Source organism: Triticum dicoccoides, chromosome 1B (assembly GCF_002162155.2).
Source record: "Triticum dicoccoides isolate Atlit2015 ecotype Zavitan chromosome 1B, WEW_v2.0, whole genome shotgun sequence".
NCBI classification, from domain to species: Eukaryota; Viridiplantae; Streptophyta; class Magnoliopsida; order Poales; family Poaceae; genus Triticum; species Triticum dicoccoides.
Genome location: NC_041381.1, coordinates 31816221 through 31829989, shown reverse-complemented (window position 1 = coordinate 31829989; position 13769 = coordinate 31816221). Strand labels below are relative to the sequence as shown.

The window sequence follows — 13769 nt, the reverse complement described above, 5'->3', positions numbered from 1 at the left end:
TTCAACGCTCAACATACAACACTAAACGTACCATGCCATTTTTTTGGCATTTTAAGACCTTTTTGATATATTTAAGTCATTAAGTGCATATCTAGGAATTTAATGGATACAATTGAAATTTAAGTTGAAAACACATGAAATAGTTTTCAGGAATGGGTTGAAAGATCTTACTGGTGGTCTTTACTGTAGGATTATGCCATATGTAAGGAAATAGAATTAGTTCCAAACAAGATGGGGCGAGGACTCGAGCAGCAACATAGAGCTTAGTGCTTATTTGATTCTAACAAATTCAAACAAAGCAAGAAAAATACAAAACTTGTCATGGTGTCATTATATGCCCCTAGAGGCCGTGGTTAAAAAATTAGAATGTTTCGCACAACTTTTCACGTTGATTGTTTAGAAACAGAACCATCTTTGAGAAAAAAAATCTAGTTTTTGAGAAGGAACGAGGCGGATTTAGGGGCGAAGTGACCACTGCTTCATCAGTTGGTCGTGAAACGTTTTTTATACTCAACATACACCACTAAACATAACATGTCAAAAATTCGCATTTTATAGCTCATTTGCTATATTCAAGTGAAATTCATAAACGAACTTAAAGAACACATGATAGCAAGAAAAGTAGTTTAAATTTAGGAAAAAATGCGAACAAAGTTTGAAAAATATGGAATCTCGCATGGTGTCATGATATGGCATCTAGATTTTTTGGTAAATTAATTGAAAACATTTCACAACAAAATCGTGCACTCCTTTGAAGTCGAACAATCTACAAGGAGGAATCATGATCTCGAGAGAGAATGCGTTAGGTTTGAAGGAGAAGTGATATTTGTTTAATCCTTTGGCCTTGAAACTTTTTGGACACCTAACATGCACCATCACATATCATATGTTAAATTTTGGCATTTTCCAGGGTTCATTTGCTATTTCAAAGTCATCTACTGCATTTTCTAAGCATTTGATAGATAGTCCCTTCGAAAAAGTTTGTCCCTCAAATGAATGTAGAGTCCCTCAAATGGATGTAGATACATTTGAGGGACAAGCTTTTTTCGGACGGAGGGAGTATATCCTATTTACAATTACTTTAAAATATGAAAAAGGGTTTAAAAATCATATTTTTCTTGCTCACTCTATGTTTAGGCCCTATCAAAGGAACGGAAAGAAATTCCAAGGATCAACATGGCACGAATCGAGCACAAACTTGGGGTTCTTGATTTTTTTAAATAACATTTTTTATATCACATGTATTTTTTATATTGGGATATAGTATAAGATAATTGTTTGCAAGTTACTTGACAACGGTTTTTGTTTTGAGACAAAGGTGGCTTTATTAGTTATTTGAATAATATAAAAAGTTCGAAATCTGGGCGGCCTCACTCACGCTGGGCTGGAATCAGCAAAAGCCCATATGGTTCTCGGCTGAGGGGGGCGATTCTGCGTGAGGCAAACCGTGCGTTTTGATTGGCCGAGCCTACCCGCACATGGATCAAGCTTCTCCACCGTTCGATTTCCTGAGATCCAATGGTTGGCACACAATCCCTAATTGCCGATCCATCTCTTCTTTCTTCCCCACCCCACAGCCGCCGGCATCCAGTGCCTTCCTTTGTCCATCTCCTTCTCCAGTCGCTGCCTTCCGTCCCCTCCTAGCTCCTTCTCTCGGCTCCGAGTCCACACTGGGGCAAGTACCGATGCCGCGACGTCCAGGCCGACCCACACCGTGCGGTGGTGTGCGCCTGGATTTCGGGAGGCCGCACCGACTCGTCCCCGGGGAGCTGCGTCGTGGTGGGCGTTGCCACCGAACGCGAAGGGAAGCGATGACTCCACTGCCCGAGCGGCGGGGGACGGCTGGATATGGCGCTAGCGAGATGGTTCGTTGAGCCGCGGCAGAGGCAGCTGTCGCTGGTAAGCGTTGTTCTGGATGCGTGCTCGATATGGCAGGATATGTCCCAATCGGAATCGGTACATGAGCGGCAACCCGCCCAGCCGCATGCTCTTAATCGCCGGATTCTTTCACTAATCTCACCTCACGTCATGTGCAGGTTAGGAAGGCAGCAACACAGCCACGGTTCAGGCCGCCCATCTCTGTCCGATGCTGCCGCGCTGAGGCACCAAGCGAGCTGCATCGAGTCGGCACTCTACAGGCGCCTGGCTGAGGCGGCTCCGTTGTGCTGGGATGCTGTCGTCCCTTCTTCAATGGCGTTCGTCGCAGACGGCGTCCTCACCCCCAGCTTGTCCCTCGAGGCGTCGACCCAGCGGGATGTCAGTTGGTTGCCTCACCGTTTCGAGTTCACTGTGTTTTATTTCTGATTTTTTGCGGGTTTTTATTTCAGAATTTTTTAGACAGTATTTGGTTGTATACGTGCAGGCAACAACTATTGCATGTTCTCGTCGCTGGAGATCGGCTACTCAGGAGCATGGGTAGGGTCAATGTGGTGGTAGATATGGCGTCTCTGACGTCGGCGTTGTTCTCCGCTGGAGAATATCTTTTTTGAAGGCTCCGCCCCAAAATATCTGGGACATGTTGTAGATTGAATATCTGGGATATATGCTACAATATTATCCGGAGTTATCTGTAAAGCTTTTTTTTTACCTGATCTGTAAAGTGTTGTAGTCTTTCTTTCATTTGTATAATAATAAAGTGTTGTGTTGTCGTGTGTTTATCATTTATTATATTGTACCATATTTTTTTGGAAAATAAATATTGGCTATTGTTTTTTTGTGAGATGGGCTAATCTCTCGGCTTGACATCAGTGGGCCTTGGACTGAGCTTGAAATTTAATGAAATGAATTTCCAATTGGGTTGATTAGTACATGGGCCGTGTATCCTAACAGAGCTGAAATTTAGTGGGCTGAAATTTTAACTGGGCCATTGAGTTTTAGATGGACCTGAAATTTAGTGGGCTGAAATTTTAATTGGGCCACTGATTCTTAGACAGAGCTAAAGTTTAGTGGGCTTAAATTCTAACTGGGCCACTAAGTTAATGGGCTGCCACGTAATTCCATGTCAGCAGATGATGTGGCATACAAGTTAACGTCGTTATAAGCAGTTCAGTTAGGTGCAATTCACGACGGACAAAATCCGTCATGGAGTGTACAATCATCAATTATGACGCGATATACATGACGGATTTCAAATCCGTCATCGCTGCGCTTCGGTGACAGTTTTGCACATGCCTGTGACGGATTGTAGCCGTCATGGATTAACAGGATTCTTGTAGTGTTTCTAACCCCACGGGGCTGCTGCTGGGTAAATTATAAATCCCAGCTCGTTTCACGGGTCCAAACCCGTTCCAACATTACTCGAATCTGAAACCGTCATACTCGTGAAATATGCTATTGTTTTGAGGAGTTGAATCTAAGTTTGTATGCATATTGAAACCATAGGTATATAGTTTTTTTAGGGTTAATTGGATCTATGCCACTACAATTTTCATGAATTGGGAAAATGCCATTACAAGTTTGCACATTGGAAAAATGCCATTACAATTCTTCCATCCTCCTCTACACGCCATTATGTTAAATTTGAGACACAATTACCCTTGTCTTCCTCCTTTCACCCTCCCCTCATCTTCTTCTACCAAACTGACAACCTGCCATTAACTCCGGCGGGAGTCTGTTTTATTGCCACACGCACTCAGGCGGGAGTCTGTTTCTGCTTTATTGTTTTTTTTAATATGGTAGACCATGTCGGTGCAACACTACCAGGAAAGAAAGACGCTCGCCGGAGTTAATGGCAGGTTGTCAGTTTGGTAGAAGAAGTTGAGGGAGGGTGAAAGGAGGAAGACAAGGCTATTTGTGTTTCAAATTTAACAGAACGGCATATATAGGAGGATGAAGGAATTGTAATGGCATTTTTCCAATGTATAAAATTGTAATAGCATTTTCCCAACTCGTGAAAGTTGTACTGGCATAGATCCAATTAACCCTTTTTTTATGGAATTTGGTGTGAATCGATGTTAAATGCTTGATGGATTAGTCATCAACCCGCGCAGCTCATGCATGGGCTAGGTTCGGTTTTGTGATTATAAAAACTAGCTGTCAACCCGTGCCATCCGCACGGGCTAGTCTGTTGTAGAGATGAATATGATTTGAACCTGTAGTAGCATTTGTTGCATTATATACGTTATAGAAATTGAAATTTAGAATAATTAGAATATTATCTTGATTTATTGCAACTAATTACATGCAACAATGCATATTGGTTACTCGTGTGATGCAATGTACTTTTTCTCAATAAGTTCGTGATTTGACAATTTGCATATGTGTACCGACTATGTTACACTAATAATATTGAGTTATCTAGTCATATTTTATGGGATTGGTTGATAGACATGTACTCGCACACTGTTAATGAAAGGAGAACATATTACAATACAACATGAAAATATTAGTATTCCTTCGTATACTTACTAAGTCTCTCGGAACACTAACACTAGTAGAAAAAAGGCTTTGGTTGGGGCCTTGTCAGCCCATTAGTCCCGGTTCTGTCACGAACCAGGACCCATGGGGGGCATACGTCCCAGTTCGTGCGCCCAGGGGACCGGCCGGGCCTCGGGAGGCATTTGTCCCAGTTCGTGTGGATCCATTTGTCCCGGTTCTAGGCACGAACCAGGACCAATGGTCCTCGCTCCTGGCCCACAGCCATTGGTCCCGGTTGGTGCCTAGAACCTGGACAGAAGGGGGACCTTTAGTCCCGGTTCGAGCCACGAATCGGGACCAATGAGTTGCCTATATATACCCCTTCGCCGGCGAGCAGAGCACTCCACACTACTCTGTTTTTCTGGCCGGCGAGGGGAGAGCTTTGTGGTGCTCCAGCTCACCTCCTATGCACATGAGGTGTTCGATGAAATGCCCGAGCCACACTAGTTAAGCTTTCTCCTCTCGAAACTCGACCTCCGAGCTCCATTTTCCCCGAGATTTGTCTAGGTTTAGCGGTCCGTCACGTCCCGTCCCCGTCTTCCCTGCCGTCGATCGCCCGTGCCGATCTCGTCGCCGGCACCACCGTGGTGAGCCTCTTGTTCTTATCTTCTTTCTGAAGAAAAAAAAATCTTACTTTAGATAGATACTTGTCTAATTTTCTTACTTTTATTATTGCCTGTTATTATATAGTGCGATGGTTTTGGTATCCGCCCCCGTTGTCCCTCGTCCTATCTATGATTCGGATGTGGTATATATTATCTTTTTATAACTATTTGGTTCATTTATTGTTTATGACAATTATGCCGACCAACGTGACATAGATTTTATTTATCTAGGAGGTAGTTGAACCAGAAATTCCAACTGACCTTATTATCGAGAGGTTAAATTTAGTTGAAGAAGAAAACAATTACTTGAAGGAAAAAATAAAAAAATTGAGGAGGAGAAGATGATATTGGAGTTGCATGTTGCGGATGTCGTCAATGATCACAAGATCAAGATGGATGCAATGCGGTTGAAGATTAGAAAGATTAGAAAATATGCCATTCATAATGAGGCTTGGTATCATTATGCCGTTGGATCTATTGTTACCTTGGTTGTGATTATGATCGCATTTGTTGTTGCATTGAAAGGTTTTACATAGTTTCAATGTATGGTTTAACTAGATGCTATGGAGAGCTATATGTTGTTCAATGAGAACTATGTATGTACTTTGGTTTTAATGTGATGATGAACTTCTATTAATTTGGTCACTTATCTATCTATGTGAATCTGTAATGGTTTTTGACACACATAATTATATATAATGCACGCAGATAAACCGGCAATGGATGTACGGTGACAGACACACCTCCGAGTACATTAAGGGCCTACATAATTTTCTCGAAGTGGCTGAGGCAAACAAGCAGAATGGTTTTATGTGTTGTCCATGCCCTAATTGTGGGAATACGAAGTCTTACTATGATTGGGAATCCTTCACACTCACCTGCTTTATAAGGGTTTCATGCCACACTATAATGTTTGGATGAAGCACGGAGAAATAGGGGTTATGATGGAAGACAACGAAGAAGAAGAGGACGATGACAACTATGTGCCCCCTGAATACGGTGATGCTGCAACAGGGGAAGTTGCTGAAGATCAAGAGGAATCAGACGATGTGCCCGATGATGATGATCTCCGCCGGGTCATTGTTGATTCAAGGACACAGTGCGAAAGTCAAAAGGAGAAGCTGAAGTTTGATCGCATGTTAGAGGATCACAAAAATGGGTTGTACCCCAATTGCGAAGATAGCAACACAAAGCTCGGTACCGTACTGGAATTGCTACAGTGGAAGGCAGAGAATGCCGTGCCTGACAAAGGATTTGAGAAGCTACTGAAAATATTAAAGAAGAAGCTTCCAAACGATAATGAATTGTCCAACAGTACGTACGCAGCAAAGATGGTCGTATGCCCTCTAGGATTGGAGGTGCAGAAGATACATGCATGCCCTAATGACTGCATCCTCTACCGCGATGCGTACGACGATTTGAATGCATGCCCGGTAATACCACGGTTGAAACGTCTGTTCAGAAACGAAGAGCATGCCAAATTGATGCGATGGCACACAGAGGACCGTAAGAAAGACGAGAAGTTGAGAGCACCTGCTGACGGGTTGAAGTGGAGAAAAATCAAGAGAAAGTACTGGGCTGAGTTTGCAGGTGACCCAAGGAACGTATGGTTTGGTTTAAGCACGGATGACATTAATCCTTTCGGGGAGCAGAGCAGCAATCACAGCACCTGGCCCGTGACTCTATGTATGTATAACCTTCCTCCTTGGATGTGCATGAAGCGGAAGTTCATTATGATGCTAGTTCTCATCCAAGGCCCTAAGCAACCTGGCAAAGACATTGATGTGTACCTAAGGCCATTAGTTGAAGAACTTTTACAGGTGTGGAATGGAAACGGTGTACGTGTGTGGGATGAGCACAAACAGGAGGAATTTAACCTGCACGCGTTGCTATTTGTAACCATCAACGATTGACCTGCTCTTAGTAACCTTTCAGGATAGACAAACAAGGGATACCACACATGCACACACTGCTTAGCTGACACCGAAAGTATATACCTGGACAAATGCAGGAAGAATGTGTACCTGGGCCATCGTCGATTTCTTTCGACCAACCATCAATGTCGAAAGAAAGGTAAGCATTTCAAAGGCGAGGCAGATCACCGGAAGAAGCCCGCCATGCGTACCGGTGATCACGTACTTGCTATGGTCAATGATTTACACGTAATCTTTGGAAAGAGTCCCGGCGGACTATCTGTTCCGAATGACGCTGAGGGACGCGCACCCATGTGGAAGAAGAAATCTATTTTTTGGGACCTACCCTACTGGAAAGACCTAGAGGTCCACTCTTCAATCGACGTGATGCACGTGACGAAGAACCTTTGGTGAACCTGCTAGGCTTCTTGGGCGTGTATGGAAGACAAAAGATACACCGGAGGCATGGGAGGACATGCAACGTTTACACGAAAAAGACGGCATCACTACAAAAAAATACACTTCTGTGATGATACGTGTTTGTCACAGTAGGTCGCGTTTTTTGTCATGCATGTACATCCATGACAAATTTATGACAGAATCAAGATAGTCATACCTGTGCTGTCGTAGAAGTGTTCCATGACATTACCAAAATTATCATCACGGAAGTGTCCACTTCCATGACGATAAATCGCGCGTCACAAAAGTGCTTTCGTCAAGGGTGACTGACACGTGGCATCCACCGTAACGGAACGCCGTTAAGCTATCAGGTCGGGTTTTGGATCCGATAACCCGTTAACAGCCCCGACCAATGTGGATTTTCCACGTGTAAAATCATCATTGGCTGGAGGACACATGTGTCAGGTCCGCGCTGGCACAGGTGTCACTCATCCAATGGGCGAGACGCGCCTATGATATGTTGACACGTGGACCGGCCCACCAAGTTTAAATGGGCCGGCCCAACTAAAGGCCCACAAGATTTTGCGGACCATAATGGGCCAGCCCAGCTAACGGCCCACGAGATTTTGCGGACCATAAGGCTGGCCCAGCTAACGGCCCACAAGATTTTGCGGGCCATAATGGACCGACCCAGGTAAAGGCCCACAAGATTTTTGTGTGCCATAATGGGCCGGCCCAGGTAAAGGCCCACAAGATTCTTGTGGATCATAATGGGCCGGCCCGGCTAAAGGCCCACGAGATTTCGTCGACATTAACGGGCCGGCCCAGCTGTAGGCCCACAAGAATTTGAGGACCCTAGTAGGCCGACCCATTAACTGGCAGCCATGTTTTGGGCCAAATGCCGGCCCATATTTGATCCGGTCCATTAATGGCCTGCCACGTTCCGGGCCTAATAGTGGCCCATATGAGATCCGGCCCATTAAAAGCCTAGCACGTTCTGGGCCAAATTACGGCCCAGATCAGTACGACCCTTTAAGAGGCTATGGGATCAATTATGGTCCATATCAGATTCGGCCCGTCAACTGGACACTATGCTTTTGGGCCCACTTGCTAGAGGCCCACTTAGTAATTCGGCCTGACATTAGTTTTTGGCCTCTTAAGGACCCGTTTAACATTTCGGCCCTATATTAATTTCGGCCTGTTAAATGCCCGTCATATAGTTGGCCCTAACTACGACCCGGTTTGCATCCGGCCTGCTCGCAGTTGATATCTGATTGGGCCAAACAAGGATGAGCCCGTGATTTGATTCGCACAATCATGGGCCGGGGTTCATTTCGGACTGCTGCCGACCCGTTAGCTGTTCGGCACGTTTCAGGCCCAACTGATACGTCTCCAACGTATCTATAATTTTTTATTGCTCCATGCTACTTTATCTACTATTTTGGACTATATTGGGCTTTATTTTCCACTTTTATATTACTTTTGGGACTAACCTATTAACCGGAGGCCCAGCCCAGAATTGCTGTTTTTTTGCCTTGTTCAGTATTTCGAAGAAACAGAATATCAAACGGAATGAAACCTTCGGGATCGTGATTTTTCAACCGAACGTGATTCAGGAGACTTGGACCTTACTTCAAGCAGTGCCCGAGGAGGTCACGAGGGTGGAGGGCGCGCCCCCCTGGGCGCGCCCCCTACCTCGTGGGCCCCTCGACGCTCCACCGACGTACTCCTTCCTCCTATATATACCTACATATCCCCGAACGATCAGAACAGGAGCCAAAAACCTAATTCCACCGCCGCAACCTTCTGTATCCATGAGATCCCATCGTGGGACCTGTTCCGGAGCTCCGCCGGAGAGGGCATCCACCACGGAGGGCTTCTACATCATGACCATAGCCCCTCCGATGAAGTGTGAGTAGTTTATTTCAGACCTTCGGGTCCATAGCTAGTAGCTAGATGGCTTCTTCTCTCTTTTTGGATCTCAATACAATGTTCTCCCCCTCTCTCGTGGAGATCTATTCGATGTAATCTTCTTTTTGCGGTGTGTTTGTTGAGACCGATGAATTGTGGGTTTATGATCCAGTATTATCTATGGAAAATATTTGATTCTTCTCTGAATTCTTTTATGTATGATTGAGTTATGTTTGCAAGTCTCTTCGAATTATCCTTTTTGGTTTGGCCAACTAGATTGGTAGTTCTTGCAATGGGAGAAATGCTTAGCTTTGGGTTCAATCTTGCGGTGTCCTTACCCAGTGACAGAAGGGGCAGCAAAGGCACGTATTTTATTGTTGCCATCGAGGATAACAAGATGGGGTTTTTATCATATTGCATGAATTTATCCCTCTACATCATGTCATCTTGCTTACGGCGTTACTCTGTTTTTAACTTAATACTCTAGATGCATGCTGGATAGCGGTCGATGAGTGGAGTAATAGTAGTAGATGCAGAATCATTTCGATCTACTTGTTTTGGACGTGATGCCTATATACATGATCATTGCCTAGATATACTCATAACTATGCTCAATTCTGTCAATTGCTCAACAGTAATTTGTTCACCCACCGTAGAATACTTATGCTCTTGAGAGAAGCCACTAGTGAAACCTATGGCCCCCGGGTCTATTCTCATCATATCAATCTATATCACTTTATTTACTTGCTTTGTTCTACTTTGCCTTTACTTTTACTTTGCATCTACCTATCAAAAATACCAAAAATATTATCTCTATCAGATCTCACTCTCGTAAGTGACCGCGAAGGGATTGACAACCCCTAAGAGTTGGTTGCGAGTTGCTATCGTTTTGTGTAGGTACGAGAGACTTGTGCGTGGTCTCCTACTAGATTGATACCTTGGTTCTCAAAAACTGAGGGAAATACTTACGCTACTTTGCTGCATCATCCTCTCCTCTTCGGGGAAATCCAATGCAGTGCTCAAGAGGTAGCAAGAAGAATTTCTGGTGCCGTTGCCGGGGAGGCTCACGCAAGGAAGTCAACCATACCAAGTACCCATCGCAATCCCTATCTCTCACATTACATTATTTGCCATTTGCCTCTCGTTTTCCTCTCCCCCACTTCACCCTTGCCGTTTTATTCGCCCTTCTTTCGTTCGATCTTATGTTTGCTTGGGCCTTCTTTTTGCTTGCATCTTTGCTTGCTAAAAGTTTATGGATCCTCATCCCCTTGCTAATCTCTTTAATAGATCCAATTATGATGAACCTATTACTAGTGAGTTGAGTGCACTAGATTATCTTTATGAGGTTTTGCTTGAATTTCGTGAATCTGAAAATTGTGATGAAGTACTTTATGAAGCGATTCACGATAATCTTTGAATAAAAAGCATGATTGAAATGGTGTTACTATAAGTTCTCTTGATGTCAATGGTGCTAAAAATATGCAAAACCCTAAGCTTGGGGATGCTAGTTTTGCTATGTCTACTATTTGTTGCAATGATCACGATTGGGGTGATTCTTCTTATGATCTTGAAAATTTATTTAATCCCCATGATGAATATGAGATTGATAATATTGTTTGCAATGATATTAAAAGTGGATTTGGAAGAGTGTCAACTTTAGATCCCACATATTTGGAGAATGTTCAATCTTATGAAATTTTTGATGAAAGTGGGCTTGGAGAGGTCATGACTTTAGTTAATGATAATCGCACTATTTTGGAAGAGTGTCAACTTCGCATGCATGTGGATCATGTTGAGAATATGTTATGTGATAGCTATATTGTTGAATTTTCTTATGATCCTATATGTAACTATTATGAGAGAGGAAAATATGGTCGTAAAATTTTTCATGATAATAATTACCTCTCGTTATGTTGAGATTGCTATTGTTTCTTTCCGCTTCCTTGCATATGCTAGTTTTTGCTTGCTATGATAATTTGTTTGCCTATAAGATGCCTATGCATAGGAAGTATTTTAGACTTAGATGTGTTTGTCATGTGTTTCATGATGCTCTCTGTGCTTTAATTCTTGTCTTTGATGTGAGCATCGTTAAAACTATCAATGCCTAGCTAGGGGCGTCAAACGATAGCGCTTGTTGGGAGGCAACCCAATTTTATTTTGTGTTTTTTGTTTTTGCCTCTGTTTAGGAATAAATAATCCATCTACCTTCTGTTTGGATGTGGTTTTATGTTTTAATTAGTGTTTGTGCCAAGTAGAACCTATAGGATAACCTACGATGATAGTTGACTTGATTCTGCTGAAAAACAAAAACTTTGCGCGAACGAATTTAGTTATGATAAATCACAGGAATGTGATTTTGCGTTGATTCTTTTTGCTGCTAATCAATAAACAAATTTTCCAGGACTCCCTATTTTGGTAGGATTTTTAGAGTTCCAGAAGTTTGCGTTAGTTATAGATTGCTACAAACTGTTCTGTTTTTGACAGATTCTGTTTTTTGTGTGTTGTTTGCTTATTTTGATGAATCTATGGCTAGTAAAATTGTTTATAATCCATAGAGAAGTTGGAATACAGTAGGTTTAACACCAATATAAATAATGAATGAGTTCATTACAGTACCTTGAAGTAGTCTTTTGTTTTCTTTCTCTAACGGAGCTCACGAGATTTCTGTTGAGTTTTGTGTTGTGAAGTTTTCAAGTTTTGGGTGAATTCTTTTGATGGATTATGGAACAAGAAGTGGCAAGAGCCTAAGCTTGGGGATGCCCATGGAACCCCCAAGATAATCCAAGTACACCAAAAAGTCAAAGCTTGGGGATGCCCCAGAAGGCATCCCCTCTTTTCGTCCACTTCCATCGGTAATTTACTTGGAGCTATATTTTTATTCACCAACATGATATGTGTTTTGCTTGGAGCGTCTTGTATTATTTGTGTCTTTGCTTGTTAGTCTACCACAATCATACTTGCTGTACACATCTTTTGAGAGAGCCATACATGATTTGGAATTTGTTAGAATACTCTATGTGCTTCACTTATATCTTTTGAGCTTGATAGTTTTGCTCATAGTACTTCACTTATATCTTTTGAGCGTGATAATTTTTGCTCTAGTGCTTCACTTAGATATTTTAGAGCATGGTGGTGGATTTGTTTTAAAGAAACTATTGATCTCTCATGCTTCACTTAGATTATTTTTAAGAGTCATTAATAGCATGGTAATTTGCTTAATGTTAATATACTTGGTGTTCAAGATATGTGAAACTTTCTTTTGAGTGAATTGAATACTAAGATAAGTTTGATGCTCGATAATTGTTTTGAGATATGGAGGTGATAATATCAAAGTCGTGCTAGTTGGGTGATTATGAATTTGAGAAATACTTGTGTTGAAGTTTGCAAGTCCCGTAGCATGCACGTATGGTTAAAGTTGTGTAACAAATTTGAAACATTAAGTGTACCTGGCTTGTGCATCATTATGAGTGGCGGTCGGGGACGAGCGATGGTCTTTTCCTACCAATCTATACCCCTAGGAGCATGCGCGTAGTACTTGATTTTTGATGGCTTCTAAATTTTTGCAATAAGTATATGAGTTCTTTTGACTAATGTTGAGTCCATGGATTATACGCACTCTCACCTTTCCGCCTTTTCTAGCCTCTTCAGTACCGTGCATTGCCCTTTCTCACCTTGAGAGTTGGTGCAAACTTCGTCATTGCATCCAAACCCCATGATACGATACACTCTATCACACATAAACCTCCTTATATCTTCCTCAAAACAACCACCATACCTACCTATTATGGCATTTCCATAGCCATTCCGAGATATATTGCCATGCAACTTCCACCATCATCATCATGACATACATTACTTTTGTCATATTGCCATTGCATGATCATGTAGTTGACATCGTATTTGTGGCAAAGCCACCATGCATTATTTTCTATACATGTCACTCTTGATTCATTGCACCATCCCGGTACACCGCCGGAGGCATTCATATAGAGTCATATCTTGTTCAAAGTTTCGAGTTGTAATCCTTATGTTGTAATCAATAGAAGTGTGATGATCATCATTATTAGAGCATTGCCCAAAAAAAGAGAAAGGCCAAAAGAAAAAAAGGAAGGCCCAAATATATATATATATATATATATATATATATATATATATATATATATATATATATATATATATATATATATATATAAGGGTAATGCTACTATCTCTTTTTCCACACTTGTTCTTCAAAGTAGCACCTTGTTCTTCATGTAGTGAGTCTCATCTATTGTGCTTCAAAGTAGCACCTTGTTCTTCATATAGTGAGTCTCATAAAGTTGTCCTTTTCATACTAGTGGGAATTTTTCATTATAGAACTTGGCTTGTATATTCCTACGATGGGCTTCCTCAAATGCCCTAGGTCTTTGTGAGCAAGCGAGTTGGATGCACACCCACTAGTTTTCCTTTGTTGAGCATTCATAGCTCTAGTGCATCCGTTGCATGGCAATCCCTACTCCTCATGTTGACATCAATTGATGGGCAT

The 13769-nt window shown here is 42.3% G+C and overlaps 1 long non-coding RNA gene across 1 annotated transcript; it reads left to right on the top strand.

The window, feature by feature from the left end:
* The first annotated feature begins 1615 nt into the window (after positions 1 to 1615).
* Positions 1616 to 2657, top strand: LOC119300302. The gene is made up of 2 exons (XR_005146417.1): positions 1616 to 1899; positions 2037 to 2657. It is a non-coding gene; the product is annotated as an uncharacterized LOC119300302 (long non-coding RNA).
* The last annotated feature ends 11112 nt before the right edge of the window (positions 2658 to 13769 follow it).